Below are 20,491 nucleotides of genomic sequence, written 5' to 3' on the forward strand. Positions count from 1 at the left end.
CTAAATACCCATGGTTCTCCCAGGTACAGAAGATCTGGTACAAACTTAGAATGAGTTTAGCACTAAAGAGGAATGAAGTGTTGGCACACATGTAACACAGATGAACTTGGAAACAGACTAAGTGAAAGACTTAAGTCTTAAAGGGCCTCACACGCTTTAAATATCCATGCACATAAGATAACCTAGAAAAAGTTAAGTCTGGAGTAGCAAAATGAATATTGGTGGTTGTCACTGGGTGGGAGCCTCGTGAGACATTGCTTAGTGGGCAGTTTTATTTCAGAGTAATGAAAATGTTTTGAAACTAAAGTTGTGGTCACACAACACCATGAATATACTAGATGCCAACAGATGTTTACTTAGAAATGGTTATTTAAAAAAATATTGTCTAATGTTTGTTTGTAAGTGCGGACGCAGGTTGCACACGTACCACAGGGTACTCAAGGTCAGACGACAACTCCCTGGAGTCTGCTTTCTCCTTCCATTGTTAGTTTCAACGGCGAGAATAAGGCCACTACTGCAATTTGAACCGAATTTGAGGCAAGCTTGATTTTTAATGTGGTGTACCCAGGAGTTAGCTGGCCAGCGACTGCCTCCTAAGTCGGGTTAAAGACAGCAGCCCCCAATCCACCACTTGGGCCCCTTATAAGGAGTAAAGTCAGACATAGTTTTACAGAAGGGAGACCATGGCGCAATAAAGAAAAAAAAAACTTAAAAAGATATCATATGATCACCCACCATGTGATTAGGAAGGGTCAGGGTCACCATATTCTCAAAAACAAATCAAGGTCATGGGTTGGGGAAGGTCAGGTTCCAGAAACACAGCTACTAAAGTCCCACAGTAAGTAGAAACCTATTTTTAAAAATATAGCATAATAGCTCCTGCCTTTAAAATGGAGTCAGGCAGGTTCCTCACTGTCCAGGGATCAGAGGACTTAACTCAGGTCATCAGGTTTTATTCTGATTTTACTGAGAGTCAACTCGCAGGTCCCAAAATGGCTACTTTGAAAATAGTTACTAAGAGGCAGGAGAAGAGAGGCGGAGGCCAGGTCCGGATTAAAAGTGAGTCCCTATTTCAAGGGGAAAAAGAGAGAGAGAGAAAAAATAACGTTGACGATGTCACAGTGCCCTCCAGGTGTCTACCCAACCAGGACTGTACGGAGGCGCACCGTGGGCCATACCGGCCCATCAATCAAAAGATTGCCATTCTTTTTTTTGTTTGTTTTTTTCTTTTGTTTTTTTGAGGCAGAGTCCCATGTAGTTCACCATGAACGTGAACTCCTGATTCTCTTGCTTTCACTTCCCAAACGCTGGGTCTACGATGTGTAACACCATACTTTTAGTTTTTGGTCAATCAGATGAACGACAGCAAAACCTCGTTTTACAAATGCGGAACCCGAGGTTTAATACAGTATGAGGGTTTTCCCACAAAACCCGTAAGCCGCCATTCTCCACGGGTGTCAACTTCGGAGAGGAAGCGCTCAAGCTGGGCCCTGTGCCGAGTGTCACCAGCCTCGTCTGGCCCTCCGAGGGCCTAGCGGGTGGCCGGACTCGGGCTGCGACCACGACCACCCGCCTCTGGCCAGACGCCGTCACCCAGGGACGCCCCAGTATCAGCCCCGAAATGGCGGCCGCGGTATCGCGAGGCCACGCCCCAAGAGGCGTGGCCACGTTCCAGGCCCGAGCGATAGATCCCCGAGCCAAGTTTCAAACGGACACCCGAGCCCGAGAGCTCGCGCAGAGGCGGTGGAGCCCGTGGCGCCGCAGGTCGCGAAGACGAGCGTCGAGCGCAGGGCTCGCTCGCCGGGGCGGCCGGAGAGCGTCTTCATTGCGGGTGCTTGCGCCGCCATCTTAGATGGCGGGAGTTAGAACCGAGCGAGCTTGAGGCGGGAAGACTTCTCTGCCGCTCTCCGCGGGCCCTCGGACGGGCCAGCTGGCCGGGCTTTGGGGCGCGTGCCCTGAGGCGCGGGGCGCTAGTGCAGCGATGCGGGGCCTGCCCGGGGCCCCGTCCCCCGGACTGGGGACGCGCCGAATGTGACCGTATCCCGTTCGTTCAACCACCGCCGCCGCCGCACGACGGGACCTGGCGTGGCCCGGCTCCCTCAGGTAGGCCGCGGGGCTGGCGGCGCGACTGAGGGGCGAAGGGCCCGGCAGGCCGCTGTCACCCGGGTGGCGGGCCGGGAGCGGGCCGAGTGTCATGGCCGGCGAGCCAGTTTCCACACCCCTGCTCAGATTTCCCAGTGTTTTTCGGAAACGTGCCAGCGCCACCCCGGTGCCCAGCGCGCATTCCTCATATTTTGGCAATGGGGGGGAAAAATCCGCCCAGAGCTGCCCGGTGCCTGTGTTGTCACTGGGATGGGCTCGTTCCTTTTCTCTCGAGCTGCATAAGTGGGGGGAGCCCGGCCTTGCACCTCCTCTCGGGCTGCTTTGCTCAAGTGACACCCTTTTAGGGAAGACTAAGGAATCGAGGAAGGCAGTGAGAAACGGGTCAGTGCCCCGCCACTAAGGCGTGGGGACTTGGTCCGGGCGTCCTAATGGGAGGCCCGGGATGCTCGAGGTCGGGAGCCGGGATGCCTTTTGTGTGAATCGACAGCCGTCCAGGCTCTGCAGAGCCAGTGGATGCGGAGAGAGGAGTTGGGACATCACGGGAGGCGAGTCGGCCGTGTTCATTCATTGTTCTCTCTCCGGGGCCCAGGGTGTGCCTCTGGTTTTCATTCTTTGTTAGGGGGTGGACGGTGGGATCTCGTCGGGACCTGGGGAGGGGGTCGGGTCTGTGTAGAGAAGGGGGAGTGAATTCAGGGCACGTCTGAATGCCTGCATTGCGTCCTGTGGGGTCTGTGGAGACGCTGCCCCCGGTGCTCTGGCTCCCGGGGCGTGAAAACAATGCGCGGTGATAAGGATTGGTTTTTTCTCAAGTGTTTCTTGGGATTTAGAACAGTTAAGTGCGCACGGAGGGTAGAGAAGCCCCGAGGTTCCTTGCTTGCTTCTCGCCGAGTTTGGAAGAACCTTGTTCGCTAGGTGAGGCAGAGGGGAGGGCATTGTCAGCGGAGGGCTCAGCTGGCAACAAGGCGCAGGGGCATGGCCTCCAGGAGTTGGGATGAGTTTGGGGAGCAGCTAGTAAATGTGGGGTGCAGGAAGGAGCTAGTGAGACATCAGGGTTCAAAAGAAAAGTTGATAGCTTGTGAAGGGTGTGATAGCTATGTGATGGATGGTGGGGAACTAGTTTTAGTTTGGATTAATTAGCTTCATGTTGCTAATTTTTAACTGTCGTACTTTGCCCTCTCCCCCAATGGTAGTGAAGTTGATACAATTGAAAAGATTTACTTTGTTAAGTCTAGCTAACCAGTTTTGGTATTTGATACAAAATGTTTAATGCTTTTTTACTTGGATTGGACTCCTAGTTCGAGATATTCTTTTTTTTTTTTTTTTTTTTTTTTTTTGGTTTTTCGAGACAGGGTTTCTCTGTGGTTTTGGAACCTGTCCTGGAACTAGCTCTTGTAGACCAGGCTGGTCTCGAACTCACAGAGATCCGCCTGCCTCTGCCTCCCGAGTGCTGGGATTAAAGGCGTGCGCCACCACCGCCCGGCTAGTTCGAGATATTCTTGCAGGTTTTTCTAAGGTTATACGTGCAAGTAAAAATGTTGACTTCATAAACGTAGTATTCTTTCCTAACTCTGGGTTTTAAATCTCTGCTGAACATGTAAAACATGTTCCTAAACACACAAAATTGGCAGATTATGGAAAGCACCTGAAAAAGTGTAGCATGAAAGTTTTTTTAATTAACCCTATTTATACAGTGCAGTGTTTTCTTTGGACCGAGTCCCCAGGTTGCAGGCTTTGTGAAAGTCTCCAACCCAATGAACATTATTCTTAAATGGCTACTTCGATTAAGGCTTATGCTGAAGTGGCTACTCATATATAAAGAGACTTCAGGGGCAGTTTCAAAACCTTTGGTGTTGTGTGCCACTGAAAACCACTGAAATTCTTTGGACTTGTTTTTGCTCTTATCTCTTCAAGGGCTAAGTAAGCTGTTTAAAATCCAGCAGCAACATTTGACCTAGCTGAGCTCTGGATACTTGGAAAAATAAACCTGCTGATGTTTCTGTTCTGAAGGCTTATCATCAGGTCTACAGGGCTGTGATTGTGCCCTGAAGTGGGATCAGGCAGCTTTGTTAAGGTCTCCTCAATAGTAGAAAAGACCTTGTGTGCCTATGAAGTAGGCTTGACTGAAAGGCTTTTGAATGCAGTTGAAGGGATTTGGCCTAGTAGAAAAAAAAGACTGAGAACTGTATTAAAACCTTTCATCTATGACAGAAAGTATCCAAACATAAGAATGCTATTGCATTACAACTGCTCTGAACCCAGTTACTTTAGCCTCACAGCACCTTTGCTCTGAATATTAAACGACTTCACACCCTTTGGAAGTAATTTGACATTTACAGAAAAAATTTAAAATGTAAATATAATGCTAACTTCAAATTGCTCTTTTAGGAAGTCTGTTAATAAATGTATGATTACTTAATGTTTAAACTTCAGACAAAACTTTGTTAGTCACCTACTTTTTAAAAATTGGAAAAAATATTAGATGAGAGAATGCTTTGGTGTAATAGTGATAATCCTGATCTTGGGAGGAGCTTGTTAGCCAAGCAGCATGCTGTAATGTTGACTGGCAGAAGAGAATTTAAATACTGTTTCCGGAAGACAGTGAGCAAATGGAACGCTGAGGGGTTTGTGAAATCATAAAACCAAGCTTTGACTTGAAAATTTTGTTGTGTCATTTTTCTAAAGTAGTATATAGGCTATAAAAATCAGTTTCCCACCTCTGGAAAAAAATCAGGAATATTGGGTTCTTTTTGTTGTTGTTGTTTTTTCCTTTTGGTTTTTTCGAGACAGGGTTTCTCTGGGTAGCCCTGGCTGTCCTGGAACTCAATCTGTAGAACAGGCTGGTCTCAAACTCACTGAGATCCGCCTGTCTCTGCCCTCTGCTGGGATTAAAGATGTGCTCCACTACTGCCTGGCTATTTTTTTTTTTAAGGCAGGGTCTCACTGTGTAGCCCTTGGATGGTTTATAACTCACTATGTAGACCAGGTTGGCTTTTAACTCAACAGTGATCTGCCTGATTCTGCCTCCATTGTGCTGAGATTAAAGGAGTAGGTTATTTAGGGAGAGGTTGTTGAGGTTTTTTTTTTTCTGATATGTGCACATACAGATGGATGAAATTGCTAATTGTCCATCCAGTGGGTTCAAAATATAACACTAAATATTTATGTCAAGATTTCGTTGATACTAATGAGGTCTAAACTATGTAATCTTAGAATAATAATGTCTGAGTGTTTTAGTTTGGCCTTCAAAGTTGTGAGTAAAAAGTCCTTAATTACACATTAAAATTTACACCTTTAATTTTTGTAGCATTTGAGTCATTCTGTTACTTATTTGCTCCCAGAATTATTTGTATAGCTCTCAGTGATTTAATTTTAGTTTTTTTTTTTTAGCCATACATGTATGGTTATTTTGCCTGCATTTATGTCTGTGAACCAGGTTTGTGCCTGGAGTTTTGGAGGTCAGAAGAGGGTATTATCACCTGGAACTGAGGTTACAGACAGTTGTCCGCCAGCATGTGGGTGGATGCTGGGAACTGAACCCACGTCTTTTGCAAGAGCAGCTAGTACTCTTAACCGCTGAGTCATTTCTCTAGCCCCTTAGTGGTTTTTGTTGTGGTGATTGTTTTTTTTTTTCTTTTTTTAAAAAAAAATCGTACCTGTATTTTTGTGTGACTGAGTGTATGAGCCACTGTGTGTAGTGTCAGTGGAGGTCAGAAGAGGGCATCAGATCCTCTGGAGTTGGAATTACAAGTAGTTGTGAGCCATCGTGTGGGTTCTAGAAACCAAACCAGATTTTCTGCAAGAGCAGAAAGCACTCTTAACTGATGAGCCATTGTTCCAATCCACTTGTTGTTTTTTAGATTCATATTCTCAGGGCTGGAGAGATGGCTCAGTGGTTAAGAGGACTCAGGTTTGAGTCTAAGCACCCACATGGGGCCTCACACTGTCTGTAATTCCAGTTCCAGAATATCTGACACCCTCTTCTGTTCTCGTGGACACCAGGCATCACATGATGCCCAGACATATAACAGGTCAAACACCCACACACATAAAATAAAAATAAATTAAATGCATGCTTGTATTAGATACATATATGTAGCCAAGGCTGGCCTCAAATTTGTGATCCTCTTGCTTCAGCCAGGAGATTTGGGATTACAGGTGTGCTGCAACACCTAGTGAATGATTTCAGATGTTTGACTTCTGAAATTACTCCCAGAATCTCAGTTTAGCTGAAGAAAATTGTCAAGTGGATGGTATTTCTTTGTTATTTAGCTTGGCACAGGCTATTTGAATTGTTTTTAATTGCTCACAGTATGTTAATTGGCATCACATTCCAATCAGTATACATAGTATATTTTGAAGAACACTTGACACGGTTTTATTTTTAGACCAGGTTTTAAAGGATTTAGCTGGGTGGGGATTAACAATCCTAAAGAGCTATTTTAGAATTTGCAAATCCTTGTGATTTAGCAATGTTTACATTTTTGGATAACAAATGGGAAACAGCAGGCAATGAGAATGTTTTAAGTGAACTCTTGTATGGCACATTCCTTCAGAGAAGAACTTTTTTTTTTTTTTTTTTTTTTTGAGACAGGGTCTCTCTCCATGGCCCTGTTTGTCCTGGAGCTCATTATGTAGACCCTGAACTCACAGATCTGCCTGTTTCTGCCTCCCAAGTGCCGGGATTAAAGGTGTGCAGGCTTCATCTTCTTCTATTATATATAATTTATTGTCTTCCAATAGCAAGAGTAAGCATACTGACTAGATGAGTCAAGATGTTTGCCTCTCTGTTTCTTTTTAAACTACAATGAAGTATAAGTTCTCTGATTTTTTTTTTTTCCTTGACTTTCTATAAGGAGACTTGGTGTTTGGGCAAAACACCTTTTTTCCCCGTTTTTCTGGGTACAGTGCTGAGGATTAAATCTAGGACTTTAAGTGGACTAGGCAACCTCTGTCATTAACACTGCCAGTCTCTTTGGCTTTCTTCAACCCAGTACATCAGTGTTGGGAGAGTCAGAGTGGTTAATAGTTATATCCATGATGACTTTTTGTCTCTTGTTTATTGTTTTTAGACAGGCTAGCCTCATGGCAATCTTATTGCCTAAGCCTTCTAGGTGCTGGGATTATAGGCATGTAAATCATACCTGGCTTTTATTAGTTCTTTAAGAATTTCATATAGTATGTTTTGATTGTATTCACCCCTTTCTCCAACTTTTCCAGATCCACCTCTCCTTCTCTACCCATCCAACTTTGTGTCATTTTTTTCTTTTCTTTTCTTTTTTTTTTTCTTTTAATCACCGGGTGGTTGTGCACACCTTCAATTTCAGTACTCAGAGGCAGAGGCAGGTGGACCACTGAGTTCCAGGCCAGCCTGGTTTACAGAGCAAGTTCCAGGACAGCCATGTCTATACAGAAACCCTGTCTCAAAAACCAAACCAAACTAAACCAAACAAAAAACCAAACAAAAACAAAACAATCTTTCAAGACCAATTTGTGCTGCCCAAATATTCTTGGGTGTGTGGTCTTCTACTGGAGAATGGTTGACTCACCCAGGCCTACACTCTTTCAGAAACTGTTTCTCCCTTTTCTAGCAGCTGACAATTGCCAATAGCTCCCAGCTAGGGGTGGGATTGTGTGCTCAACTCCTTTCTCCATGGTGGGATTTATTTGATCTGGCTTGGATTTGCAAAGGTTTTGTACATATTGTCCCAACTTTGTGAATTCTAATGTGCAACTGCCCTGCCGTGTCCAGAAGATGGTTTCCTTGTAGGCATCCATTGCCTCTGGCACTTAGACTGTTTGCTGCCCCCCTGTTCCTCAGTCATCCATGAACCTCAGTCATCCATGAACCTTGGAAGTATAGTATGTGTGTTCCCTTTAGGACTGAGGCATCTTGGCTAGTTGTGGGTCACTGTAAATCACTGTGATCACTGCAAATAAAAACTTCTCTGATGAGGATTGAGATAGATACATTGCTTTATGGGTGTAGTCACTAGGAGTCAGTTTATACTGTGTTCATTTAGCAGCATAATAGTAAGTTTTCCCCTAGGGTCTATGATCTATCTAATCATTTTTAGTATATGTGCTGCCGAAGCGAGCACTGATCTATCTAATCATAAGGTTCTTAGCTTGATAATGGTATCAGGTATTGGTTTTATACTGTGGATTGGGTTTTAAAATCCAGTCAGAAAGTAGTTGGTTACTCACATGCTGTTTGTGCCACCATTGCATGGTGCGCTGCATGTCTTGCTTGTCAAGGCTGACCATTATTGTAGCTGTGTATGATTGATGATTGATTTTCTCCTTCAGTACCATGCATAGCACCCTCCAGCCCTTTGAAAGCTAGCCAATAGGGATGAAGCTTCTAGTTCCATATCATCTTGATTTTACCATATCTTATGACTCAAGTATATGGTGTCTTCAGCAGTAATTTCTCACTTTCAAGTTCTGGAGGATATCCAAGAGCAATGACAATATCCTATAATGTTTGGGGGTGGGGGTTCTGTGGGCCCTCATTGGCTGACAGTTCCAAAACAAGTAACCTTTCCTGGCCCTGGAATTTTTATTTTTTATTAGTTAGCTTCTGGTGTCTATTAGGGACATTTAACACATACTCTCCCTCTATTTCTATCTCTCTCTCTGTAGATATAGATATTTTAGAAAATTCCTATAGTACTAACTAAGTCTTTTTTGAAAGGTCTTTTCCATGTTTCCTCCTCTACCCTATTCTCTGTTTAACCCTTCCTGTTTCATTATTCTCCTTTAAGTCTTTATTCCCTTGAATTTGCTGTACATCCAAGAATGGCCTTGAGTTTCTGATCTTCCTCTACCTCTCAATTGCTGGGATTACAGATTTGACCCCTCACACCCACTTTATGTGGTGCTAAGGATCAAACCCAGGACCTTCTGCCCCAGATTTAGAAGTCATTTTTTTTTTTTTTTTTTTTTTTTTTTTTTTGTCTTTTGTTTTTCAAGACAGTTTCCCTGTGTAGTTTTGGAGCCTGTCCTGGAACTCACTCTGCAGACCAGGCCGGTCTTGAACTCACTCCATCTGCCTCTGCCTCCTAAGTGCTGGGATTAAAGGTGTGTGCTACCACCGCCTGGCTAAAAGTCATTTTTAATTTAATTTATTTATTTAAATTAAAAAATTTAGATTTATTTATTTTTACATGTATTAATATTTTACCTGCATGGTATGTGTACCATGCTTGTTCCTGTTGGATTCTCTGGAACTGGAGTTATGGATGAACCATAACAACCCAACTATGCATATGCTGTCAATTGAACCTGGGTTCTTTGTAAGAACATTAAAGGCTCTTTATCATGGAGGCATCTCTTTAGCTGCTAAATTTGAAAAATTTTGAGACAGTGTTTTATGGACTTTGAGTTTACTACATAACCAACTCTATCTAGCCTTGATCTAATCCTGCTTCAGCCTCCTACATGCAAAGGTTACAGATATTTCTTATTATCCTACTAAAAGTTGTCATTGTTATTATTTTAAGATTTAGTTACTTGCATGCATGTGCCTGTGGGGGTATTTGCATGTGAATGCAGATGCCTAAAGAGTCCAGAATCAGTGGATCCCCCTGGAGCTGGAGTTATAGGTAGTTGTTGGCTGTCTGACACAGATGCTGGGATTGACTCAGGTCGTCTGCAAGAATACTAAGTACTCCTAGTCTTTTACCCATCCCTCTAGTACACGCAAATGAAGGTCAGAGGAAAGAATCTATTCTTTCCTTCTATGTGAGTCCTGGGAATTGAACTTAGATCATCAGGCAAGCACCCTTAACCACTGAACCACTTGCTAGCCCTAAAAGCTGTTTTTTAAAGTACCTAGTAGGTGCAGGCACTCACTGAGAAGGGTACAGGGTGATGAATGCAGATTTTTGTTTGTTTTATCTCTCCCAGAGTTTCTCTGTAGCTTTGGGGCCTGTTCTGGAACTCGCTCTGTAAACCTATCTGCCCCCTTCTGCCTCCCTAGTGCTTGGATTAAAGGTGTGCGCCACCATCACCTTGGGAATGCAATTTTTACCTTGAAGGATTTTGTCTGGTGGAGGAGGCTAGCAGAACTTACTGTTTGTTCTTGCTCCTCTGAGAGTCACTCCCTGACCTTTTGCTCCTGTTAATGTTATTTACCATCCTTAATCTTCTGCATTCTTTCTGTGGCCTCTATTGTTTAGTCATTTGGGAGCTCCTCATCTTGTTAGACAATAAACTCCAATGACTGATTTCAGCTTCATGTTTGTTTATTGATATTTGTGAGGAAACAATTTTATCTGAGAGCCTGAAGGGCCAGGTTGTGTGAGAGTGTGAATTTAAATCCTAACATCTCCTTGCTGTTTCACAGTTATATTTATCACAGGACAATTTGCAGGTACATTTTCTTGCCAGGTGGGTCCCCAGTATCAAACTGAGGTTATCAGATATTGTGGCAAATGCCTTTATCTGCTGAGCCATTTACTGACCATGTTTTTGTTTTTTTTCTTCCTTTTTTTTTTTTTTTGAGACAGGGTATCTCTGTAGCTCTGGCTGTTCTGAAACTCCTGTAGGCCATGCCATATTTTGTTTTTAAAACAAGGTCTTGTTAAGAAATCACAGGCTGGCTCTGAATTCACAGTCATTTTCCTGTCTTAGTCTCTTGAGTGCTGGGATTCCAAGTATTATGCCATCATGCCTACCAATACTAAGTTTGTATGTGAATTTTTTGAGACATGATCTCTGGTTTGTCTGCAACTCTGTGTAGCTGAGGATGTCCTGAACTCCTAATCCTCTGGCCTCTACCTTTGGAGTGTTGAGATTTCCCATGTTTACATTATAGTTCTGTTGATTATGTACTCTGTGGTGAGGAAGAATGTCATGATGGTGGGGCCATATGGGAGAGGCTACTGAATTTGTGATAGACAGGAAACAGAAAGAGGGATCCTGGGGACAAGGTACAGTCCCTAAGGATGTGACCTACTCCTTAAAGTTAAAAGAGGGATCCTGGGGACAAGGTACAGCCCCTAAGGATGTGACCTACTCCTTAAAGTTAAAAGAATCAGCCAAAAGAATATCACTAGCTGTGAACCAAACTTTCACTAAAGAGCCTTTCAGCCAAGGCAGAAGCATACTTCATATCCAAACCATTGCAGTTTCTTTCTTTTCCTTCAAACTGACACAAAGTTCTGATTAAAGTAGTCCAGGCTGGCCTCAAACTCTCAATTTCAAACTCTCCTCTTTCCTCAGCATCCTGAGTTCTAGGATTACAAGTGTGATATGATAGCACCTTCGTGAGAAAGGCAAAACAATTTTTTAAAAAAACATTATTATGTAGGACAGCTTGCAGGAGCAGTTTTCTTATTTTATGATGTTGGACCTGGGGACTGAACTTGGGTTGTCAGACTTGGCAGCAAGCTCGTTTACCCGTAGAGCCATCTTGCTGTCCCAGATTGTGCAGTGCAGACAAGACTGGCTTTAAACTCAGAGATCCACCTGCCTCTGCCTCCTGAGCACTGGAACTAAAGGTGTGCGTTACCACATCCTGGCAAAAGGATAATTGCTCCCCTCCCCCCCCCCCAGGTTTTTTTAGATAGGGTTTCTCTGTGTAACCTTGGCTGGCCTGGAACTCTCTCCGTGTAGAGCAGGTTGGCCTTGAACTCACAGATCCACCTGCCTCTGCCTCCTAAATGCTGGGATTAAAGGTATGTGCCACACTACTCTGGCTGTTTTTTATTTTTATTTTATTTTTTCTTTTTCAAGACAGGGTTTTTCTTTGTAATTTTGACTGTCCTGGAACTCCTTCTGTAGACTAGGCTGGCCTCGAACCCACAAAGCCCACCTTGAACCCACAAAGTCCACCTGCCTCTGCCTCCAAGTGCTGGGATTAAAGGCATGTGTCACCACTGCCTGGCAAAAAGGCTAATTTTTTGAACTACTTGCTGTGTATGTAAGGTTTGCCACAAAAATTTATAATTTTTATGTGAAATACAGTGTGACACAAAATTAAGTCGTTAGTGTTCCCATGTGGTGAGCTTCAAGCAAGATGAGATAACAGTGGCTTTTGCTGTTTCTCCTTCCCTTCAGACATAGTCATTTTAGCTCCTTACTGTGGGTACCAGACTTGGCATCTCTATACTTTATTTGCATATTGTATAGTTTGATATTGTGTTAATGTTGTACTTAGTAAATGGATTGTTCATTTAAAAATGATGAGTTACGCTGGATGGTGGTGACACATGCCTTTTACCTTTAATCCTGGCACTCGAGAGGCAGAGACAGGTGGATCTCTTGAGTTTGAGGCCAGCCTGGTCGACAGAGGGATTTCCAGGACAGCCAGGGCTACACAGAGAAACCCTGTCTTGAAAAACAAAACTATCTGTTACTACCTAAACGAAGAAGCAATGACTGATTTGGAGCTGAGTTTAAAAACAATTCAAAGAAAGCCAGACATTGGGCTGTACCCTTGATAATCAATCCCAAGTTATTCTGAGACAGAAGGATCACTAGTTCAAGACCAGCCTGACGTACATAGTGAGACCCTAGATCAGCCAGCTAACCAGCTAACCAAAACAATTCAAAAGATTTAAAGAGGATAATGAAAAACTCATTATCTGGTGAGAGTTAAAATGAAATTGGTCCCAGGCATTTTTCACTGTGGAAACGACTGTTTCTGAACTAGTTCATTCTCAATTTGTATTTTTTTTTTTTTTTTTTTTTTTTTTTTTGGTTTTTCGAGACAGGGTTTTTCTGTGGCTTTGGAGCCTCTCCTGGAACTAGCTCTGTAGACCAGGCTGGTCTCGAACTCACAGAGATCCGCCTGCCTCTGCCTCCTGAGTGCTGGGATTAAAGGCGTGCGCCACCACGCCCGGCTCAATTTGTATTTTAAAACAATCATACTTTAAAACAATAAAATCTGCTTCTGATACTTGAGTAGCTCACACTTGCTAACATTTGGAAGGATAGAGTGGTCCATTTCTTTATGCAAGTCTGTGTTGTCCAGTCATCTGATGAAGTCACCAGTTTGTGGCCAGAAATTGAGAAAGAGAGATGAGGAAACTCAGAATATTGACACACACTGACCACCTTGCAGTGCATGAGACTGCCCTTTTGGACTGGTTGGGAAACTGTAGCATAAGCCTTATGCAAACTAGACCATTGCTTTTTTCTACCTGAGGTGATGAGATGAGGATCAGAGCAGCTCATGTTTGTTCAGCAGAAACTTTGTGAGGGCCCCCCCCCAGTGTTATATGCTCAGTTGCATTGGTATTTTCAAACTAATTACTAGTATGGCTGGGGCAGACTGAGGGGCCACTGGCAGTGGCACCAGGATTTATCCCTACTGCTTGTACTTGTTTTTTGGGAAATGAACACACACACACACTCCTAACCTATAACCAACCGATGCAACTTTCAAAATATCTCTGTAGCTTTGGAGCCTGTCCTTCATAAATTTTAATGTACAGATGTGTCTAGAATTGTTCCAAGGAATCTTTAAAATATTTATTATTTTAAAATTATGTGTGCCTCTGTGAGATTGAGGACATGAGTGCAGATGCCTATGGGAACCTTAAGAGGGCATTGGATCTTCTGGAGCTGGAGTTACAGATGGTTGTGAGCTGCCAACATGGATGTTGGGCCAGGTTTGAGTCTTCTGCAAGAACAGCAGCAAGTGCTCTTAACTACTGAGCCAGCTTTTCAGCTCCCAAGGAGTCTTTTAAAAATTTTGAGAGAGAAGCTGGAGGGATGGCTCAGCAATTTAGAGCACTAACTGCTCTTCCAGAGGACAAGGTTTGATTTCCATCCCCTTTGTGATGTCTCACAACTGTAACTCCACTCCCAGGGGAATCCAATGCTCTCTTCTGGTTTCATGGGTGCACAGGTATGCCTTCAGGCAAAATACCCATATACATTTAAAAAAAAAAAGTTGCGATAATCTGTAAAAAGGAATGGATGTGATGGTGTATAATTACACAGAGGAGTTGCAGACTTTTCCAGGTAATGTTGAGAGGCAGTTCGTACTAACGGTTTGTTTTCTCTATAATCTTAAAAAAGTAAGAAATATGTCAGGTTGCATAACTATGCATATTGTATATAATCCCAGCATTGGAAAGAAGGAGGGTTGATGTTTTTTCTTGTTTTTTTTTTTCTTTTCTTTTTCTTTTTTTCTTCAAGATAGGGTTTCTTGGTGTAGCCCTGGTTGTCCTGGAACTCACTATGTAGACCAGGCTAGCCTCGAACTTGAGGTTTGTCTGCCTTTGCCTCCTAAGTGCTGGGACTAAAGGTGTGCACCACTACTGCCTGGCTAGGGTTGATATTTCAAGGCCAACCTGGGCTAGGTAGCCAGGCCCTGTCTTAACAGAGCAAGAGCTGAGGGTGTAGCTCAGTAGTAGAGCACTGACCCTGAACTTACTCTCCAGCCCCTGGGTTGTGGGCACAGCATGGTGACAACACTAGACATGTACATGCCAAGTAGAAGAGACAGTAACACAAGTAAGTCTTAAACCTAGATGCCAGTATGGATAATAGTGTTTCTGCAGGTGTTGACTTAGCTGTGTTACCTCACTCTTCCTCCTGCTTTCAAGCCAAGGAGAAACTCCTTACAACAGGTACTATTATAGCACAACTGTAACTTTAGGGCAGTGCTCAGTTATTCCCATGAATAGGAATTGCTTTGTCTTGGCTAGCATTTACTAGTTACTCGACTAACATGAACTAATCATAGTGTGTAGTTTAGCAGTTTTATAATTACGTGGGATTTTATTTTACCCAGCCTATATTTATTACCACCACTGGGGAAAAGTTCTTGGGAGTGAAGGTTAAAAAAAAGAATGACAACCCAGTTTTCATGTATGACTTAATAGAAATTTGTATTATATCTTCATTATATTTGCAGATTGTTAGCTATATAAACAGAAGTTCATAATTTTAATGTCTATTCTATCACTTAATGGCTAAGAAGAAGGAAGGACCAAGTTAGAAAATCATTGGGACTATGACTGCTTGAAGACCACTAATTTAAAGTAAATCTTTTATCACTTAGAAAAGAAGTGGTTTCTTGAATTAGAAGAGAACTGCAAATTGCTAATGATGTGTAAGGCATAGTCTGTATTCTCCTTTCTTTCACATGTCTCCAAGTAGTAGAATACTAACAATACATAATAATTACCTCAAGTCCAAATTGATATAATTTAAATCAGTAATACCATACAGCTGTAATTTAAAACCTGAAGACCTGCTTTGTTTGTTTAAGTTGACATACATTCATTGTGCATAGTACTGGGTTTCACTGTTTCTTAACTCTTAATCTGTTACCTATTTTTTAAAACTTCACTTTTTCTTTTCAGATGCAGAGGATTAAACTTGGGGCCTTAACCATGTTAGGCAAACACTTTACCACAGAGCTATTTTCTAGCCCTAAATTTTACTTTTTTTTTTAAACTAAAAAAGAGATAATAATACTTGTGTTCCATGAGGAGGGTGGCCCTTTGTCCTGGCCATCTGTCTAGTTTACACCCAAAATTACCACACAGAAATCGTATTAATTAAATCACTGCCTGGCCAATTATCTCTAGCCTCTTATTGACTAACTCTCACATCTTGATTTAACCCATTTCTATTAATCTGTATATCACCACGAGGTCGTGGCTTACCAGGAGAGATTCAGTATGTCTGATTCTGGTGGCTCCATGGCGGTTCTCTCTCTGCTTTCCTCCTCCAAGAATTCGCCTGCCTAAGTTCTGTTCTATCAACTAGGCCAAGGCAGTCTCTTTATTCATTATCCAATGAAAGCAACACACAAACAGAAGGAACTCCTACACCATACTTGCTTTATGTTGTTGTTGATGATGATGATGGACAATGATGATAATGACTTGGACAGGGTCTCACTATGTAGTTCTAGCTGGTCTGGAACTTGTGTAGAATAGTCTGGTCTAAATCAGATACTTGTCTGCCTCTGCTGGGATTAAAGACACACACCATCATGCTTGGCTTTCTCTTGATTAATTCTATCAGTATTGTGAGAGAATGGAAAGGAGAACTAAATAAATTGTTTTCTACAGTTCTGAGTTTCTCTCCATTGATGAAGATTTTCTATAATCAATATTAACCACATAGTATATTACCACATTCTCTGAAACTGGGATTTTTAAGTATAGTTAAGAATATGGGAGTTGGAGAAGCAGTTCAGTGGTTAGAGTACCAGCTGCTCTTGCAGAGAACCTGGTTTGATTCCTAGAACCCACATGGTAGCTCACAACCATTCGTAACTCCAGCTCCAGGGGATCCAACTCCCCCTTCTGGCCACTATGGGTATGGTACACATAGCCAAATATTCTTTTTTTTTTTTTAACAACCATTTTTATATCTTTTTAAAATCCCAGTTCTCCTTCATGCCCCTCATCTCACTCCTCCCATCTTCCCCTCAACCCATCCCACATCTGCTCCTCAGAAAGGGTATGGCCTCCCATGGAAAGTCAACGAAGTCTGTCCCATCACCATGTTGAGGTCTGACCAAGGCCCTCCCCCCGTGTCTAGGCTGAGCAAGCTATCTATCCATAGGAAATGGGCCCCAAAATGCCAGTTTGTGTATTAGGGCTAGATCCTGGACCCACTGCCAGTGGCCTCATAAACTGCCCAATCCATCCACTGTCACCTGCATTCAGGGGGTCTAGTTCTTTTCTATGTAGCTTCTACTGCAGTAAGTCTGTAGTTGGTGAGCTCTCATTACCTTGGGTCAGTTGTTTCTGTGGGTTTCCCCATCATGGTCTTGACCCCTTTGCTTGTATTATCACTCCCTGCTCTCTTTGGCTGTACTCCAGGAGCTTGGCCTAGTGGTTAGTTGTGGATCTCTGCATCTTCTATTAGTTACTAGATGAAGATTTGACAATTACAGTAGTCTTCAATCTGATTACAGGGGAAGGCCAGTTTAGTCCCCCTCTCCACTATTGTTTAGAGTTTTATCTAGGCTTATTCTTGTGTATTCTTGGGAATTTCCCTAGTGCCAGGTTTCTCGTTAATTCTCTATCAAGATATTTCTTTCCTTGCTTTCCTTCTCTGTCCTTTCCCCAACACATAATCAAACATAAAAATAGTCAATAAAGAAAAAGAATATCTTTAGGCCAGATGTGTTGGTGCACACCTTTGATCCCAGCACTCGGGAGGCAGAGAAAGGTAGGTTTCTGTGAATTCAGAGGCCAGCTTGATCTACATATTGAGTTCCAGGATAGCCAGAGCTACATAGTGAGACCAGTCAACTGACTAACCAACCAACCAACCAACTAACCAACCAACCAACCAACCAAACAAACAAACAAACAAAAACAACAACAACAACAACAAAAAGAATATCTTAATGGCCAGGAATGTAGCTCAGTTGCTAGAGTGCTTGCCTTCTTTTTGATTTAGGAGGCAAGGGTTATGTGTGTAATAGCCCTGGTGTGTCCTGGAATTTGCTTTATAGACCAGACTGGCCTCAGACTCAGAGAGATCCATCTTCTGGTGCCATGAAAGTTGTCAGGCAGGAAGCATTTAGGCCAACTCCAGCTCAAGGGTCTCTGGGCCCTGTATTGGAAGTGCATGATGCTTTCAGCAGTAGGAACTTAATTTTCACCCCTGGGGTAGGGGTGTGCAACCAAAGGCCATAGTCTGTAATATTTTGAAAATCTATTGAACAACTCTGACAAACAAATCAAACAAAGACTTCTCATGCTTGATTCTGGGGGGGGGGTTGTTAGATGGTCTTTGACTCTTGGAGGGAGCATTGTTAGGCCAGATGAGATATTTTAATTTAAACCACACAAACACACACACACAAACACGTTTTATCATTTTTTTTTTAAAGGTAGTTAATAGTGTGATTTCTTATGATTCTTTTCAGGCATTTTAACTGTTGTTTTACCCCTCTCTCTCCTTTATTCATCTCTCCCTTTTCTAATTTGAGCCCCCCCTTCCTCCTATTTCCCTGATCAAATCACTTGTACCCACTCTATTGTTCTCCCCACCCCAGAACTTTTGATTTCCATGGTTCCCAGTGACAAATGCTTTCCAGGGAAGCAATTCCATAAGAAAACAGTTTTAAATTATTGTATTGTAGGTGGTGTGTGTGTGTGTGTGTGTCCCTATGTATGTACAGTTGTTCTTAGAGTCCAGAAAAAGACATAAGATCTCGTGGAACTGGAGTTACAGGCAGTTGTGAGCTGGTCTAGCAAAGGCTGGAACTAAAACTTGGTTCCTGTGGAAGAGAAGATATCTTACTTAACTCATTAGCTATTGTTCCAGTTTTATCACTCAAAAAATAAAAATAGCATTAGGCAGTCACTAATCTGCCTTTTACTTTTTGTTTCTGTCTTCCCTCCCTCCCTCCCTCCCTCCCTCCCTCCCTCCCTCCCTCCCTCCCTCCCTTTTTTCCTTCTTTTTTAAGTTTTTCAAGACAGGGGTTCTCTTTGTAGCCTTGGCTGTCCTGGAACTTGTTCTGTAGGCCAGGCTGGCCTCGAACTCACAGAGATCCACCTGCCTCTGCCTCCTGAGTGCTGGGATTAAAGGTGTGCGCCACCATTGCCTGGCTTTGTTCCACTTTAACAGTTCCCTTTCTCCCCCTTATCTTTTTTGCTGTGTCTAGCTGGTTTTACACCAATGACTTCCAGACTGTCTTGTCCTTAGCTTCCTGAGAAGCAGGTACTATGGATACATTATGTGTGAATTTGCTTGGGGACTTTTGTATGAACAGAGCCAGTATTTGGATTTTAGCTTAGCACAGTGTCTAAAGTTCCCCTGTGTTTTCACATGTACAGTACTATCTCCCTCACTGTTCTCTGGATGTGGTTTGACCCAGTCAGCCAAATCTCATGTTGAAATGTAATTGCTACTGGGTTAGTATTGGGAGGTGGGACCTTTAAGAGTTGATTAGGTTATTAAGAAGAGTTAATGCCATTTTTAGGAGTATTCTCTTGCTGGTCTGGATTAATTACTATGAGAGTAACTTTTAAGATTTTAGTTCTTGCTGGAGCCTCAGCTAACAGGGCGGCAGTAGCTATGCTCCTCTCCTCTTCATTGTTGTGCTGTTCTGACTGTTGTGATCAACCCTGGTATAAACATGCTTAAAAAAAGCATTATTTATTTTTTTTTATTTACGTGTGTGCACCATGTACATGCCTAGTGCCCATGGGAGCTGGAAGAAGGCATCAGATCCGCTAGAACTGGAGTTACAGGTGGTTGTTAGGTGCCGTTTGGATTCTGGGAACCAAACCCATGTCCTCTAAGAGAACAGCCAGAGAGGTTGAGACCTTCAGCCCCCCAAGAGTGACTTTTAAAGCATGAAGTTCCTGTGCTTTGTCTCTGGCATATACTGTTTCCCTTTTGCCTTTGGGCATGAGCTGAAGCAAAGGCACTGCTGACATACTCTTGGACTTTCCAGCCTCCAGACCATAAGCCAAAATAAGCTTCTTTACCAATTGCGTCTCAGATGTTCTGTTGTAACAACAGAAAATGAACTTCACTCTTGTGTTCAGTTTTGCTTCTCCCAGTATCAGTTACCTGTTAAGTGTGGTCTTAAAATATAAGCTGGACAGTCAGAAGTGAAAATTCTTGACTTTTAAATTGTGTGCCATTTGCAGTAGCATGGTGAAACCTCAAACCATTGTTTCCTGTCCTTCCTGGGACGTGAGTCATCTTTTTGTCTGGCATACCTGTGTTCCTTATGCTACCCTCCGGTCACGTACTTGTTATCAGACCTCCTGTGTGGTATTACAGGCTGGCACTCACATTACTGTTATTTTACTTAAGAATGTCCCATTTACAAGAGGATATGCTAAAGAGAAGCTACAAGGGACCTAAGAAAAGAAAAGGGAGCTGGCAGGTTGAAGGAGACTGCTATTTGAAGCTGTGAAGGAGTAAGAGGTCCATGCTGGTTTTGCTGTTGTGCCTCACAGTTGCGGCTATCCTGCATGACAAGAGCTCATTCATATTCCACATCCACTGGGGGTCTTGGAATATGCACGCACATGATAAGGGGCTCCTCTACTAGCTTTTTTTTTAATTTTTGGTTCTTTTTTAAAAATACTTTTTTTTTTCTTTTTTTTTTTTGGTTTTTCGAGACAGGGTTTCTCTGTGGTTTTGGAGCCTGTCCTGGAACTAGCTCTTGTAGACCAGGCTGGTCTCGAACTCACAGAGATCCGCCTGCCTCTGCCTCCCAAGTGCTGGGATTAAAGGCGTGCGCCACCACCGCCCGGCTAAAAATACTTTTTATTTAATTTTTTGTTTTTGTTTGTTTTTGAAGACAGGGTTTCTCTGTGCAACAGTCCCGTAGACCAGGTTGACCTGGAACTCCTGGGATCCACCTGCCTCCGCCTCCCAAGTCAAGTGCTAGAACTAAAGGCATTCACGACTACTGCCCGTCTCTTTTTTTTTAATC

At 42.9% G+C, this 20,491-nt stretch overlaps 1 protein-coding gene across 2 annotated transcripts in view; it reads left to right on the plus strand.

Annotated features, from left to right (window-relative positions):
- Positions 1 to 1,721: 1,721 nt before the first annotated feature.
- Raf1 (Raf-1 proto-oncogene, serine/threonine kinase) overlaps positions 1,722 to 20,491 on the plus strand; it is a 55,873-nt gene continuing 37,103 nt past the window's right edge. The window contains exon 1 of one of the 2 annotated variants that reach the window (XM_057788219.1): positions 1,722 to 2,103. The gene's annotated coding sequence lies outside the window, so the exon portion shown is untranslated. Of the gene's footprint in view, positions 2,104 to 2,532; positions 2,649 to 20,491 lie in introns of those variants that run through there. The other variant, XM_057788220.1, reaches the window with a different exon arrangement.

The sequence above is a fragment of the Chionomys nivalis genome, chromosome 1, assembly GCF_950005125.1.
Source record: "Chionomys nivalis chromosome 1, mChiNiv1.1, whole genome shotgun sequence".
NCBI classification, from domain to species: domain Eukaryota; kingdom Metazoa; phylum Chordata; class Mammalia; order Rodentia; family Cricetidae; genus Chionomys; species Chionomys nivalis.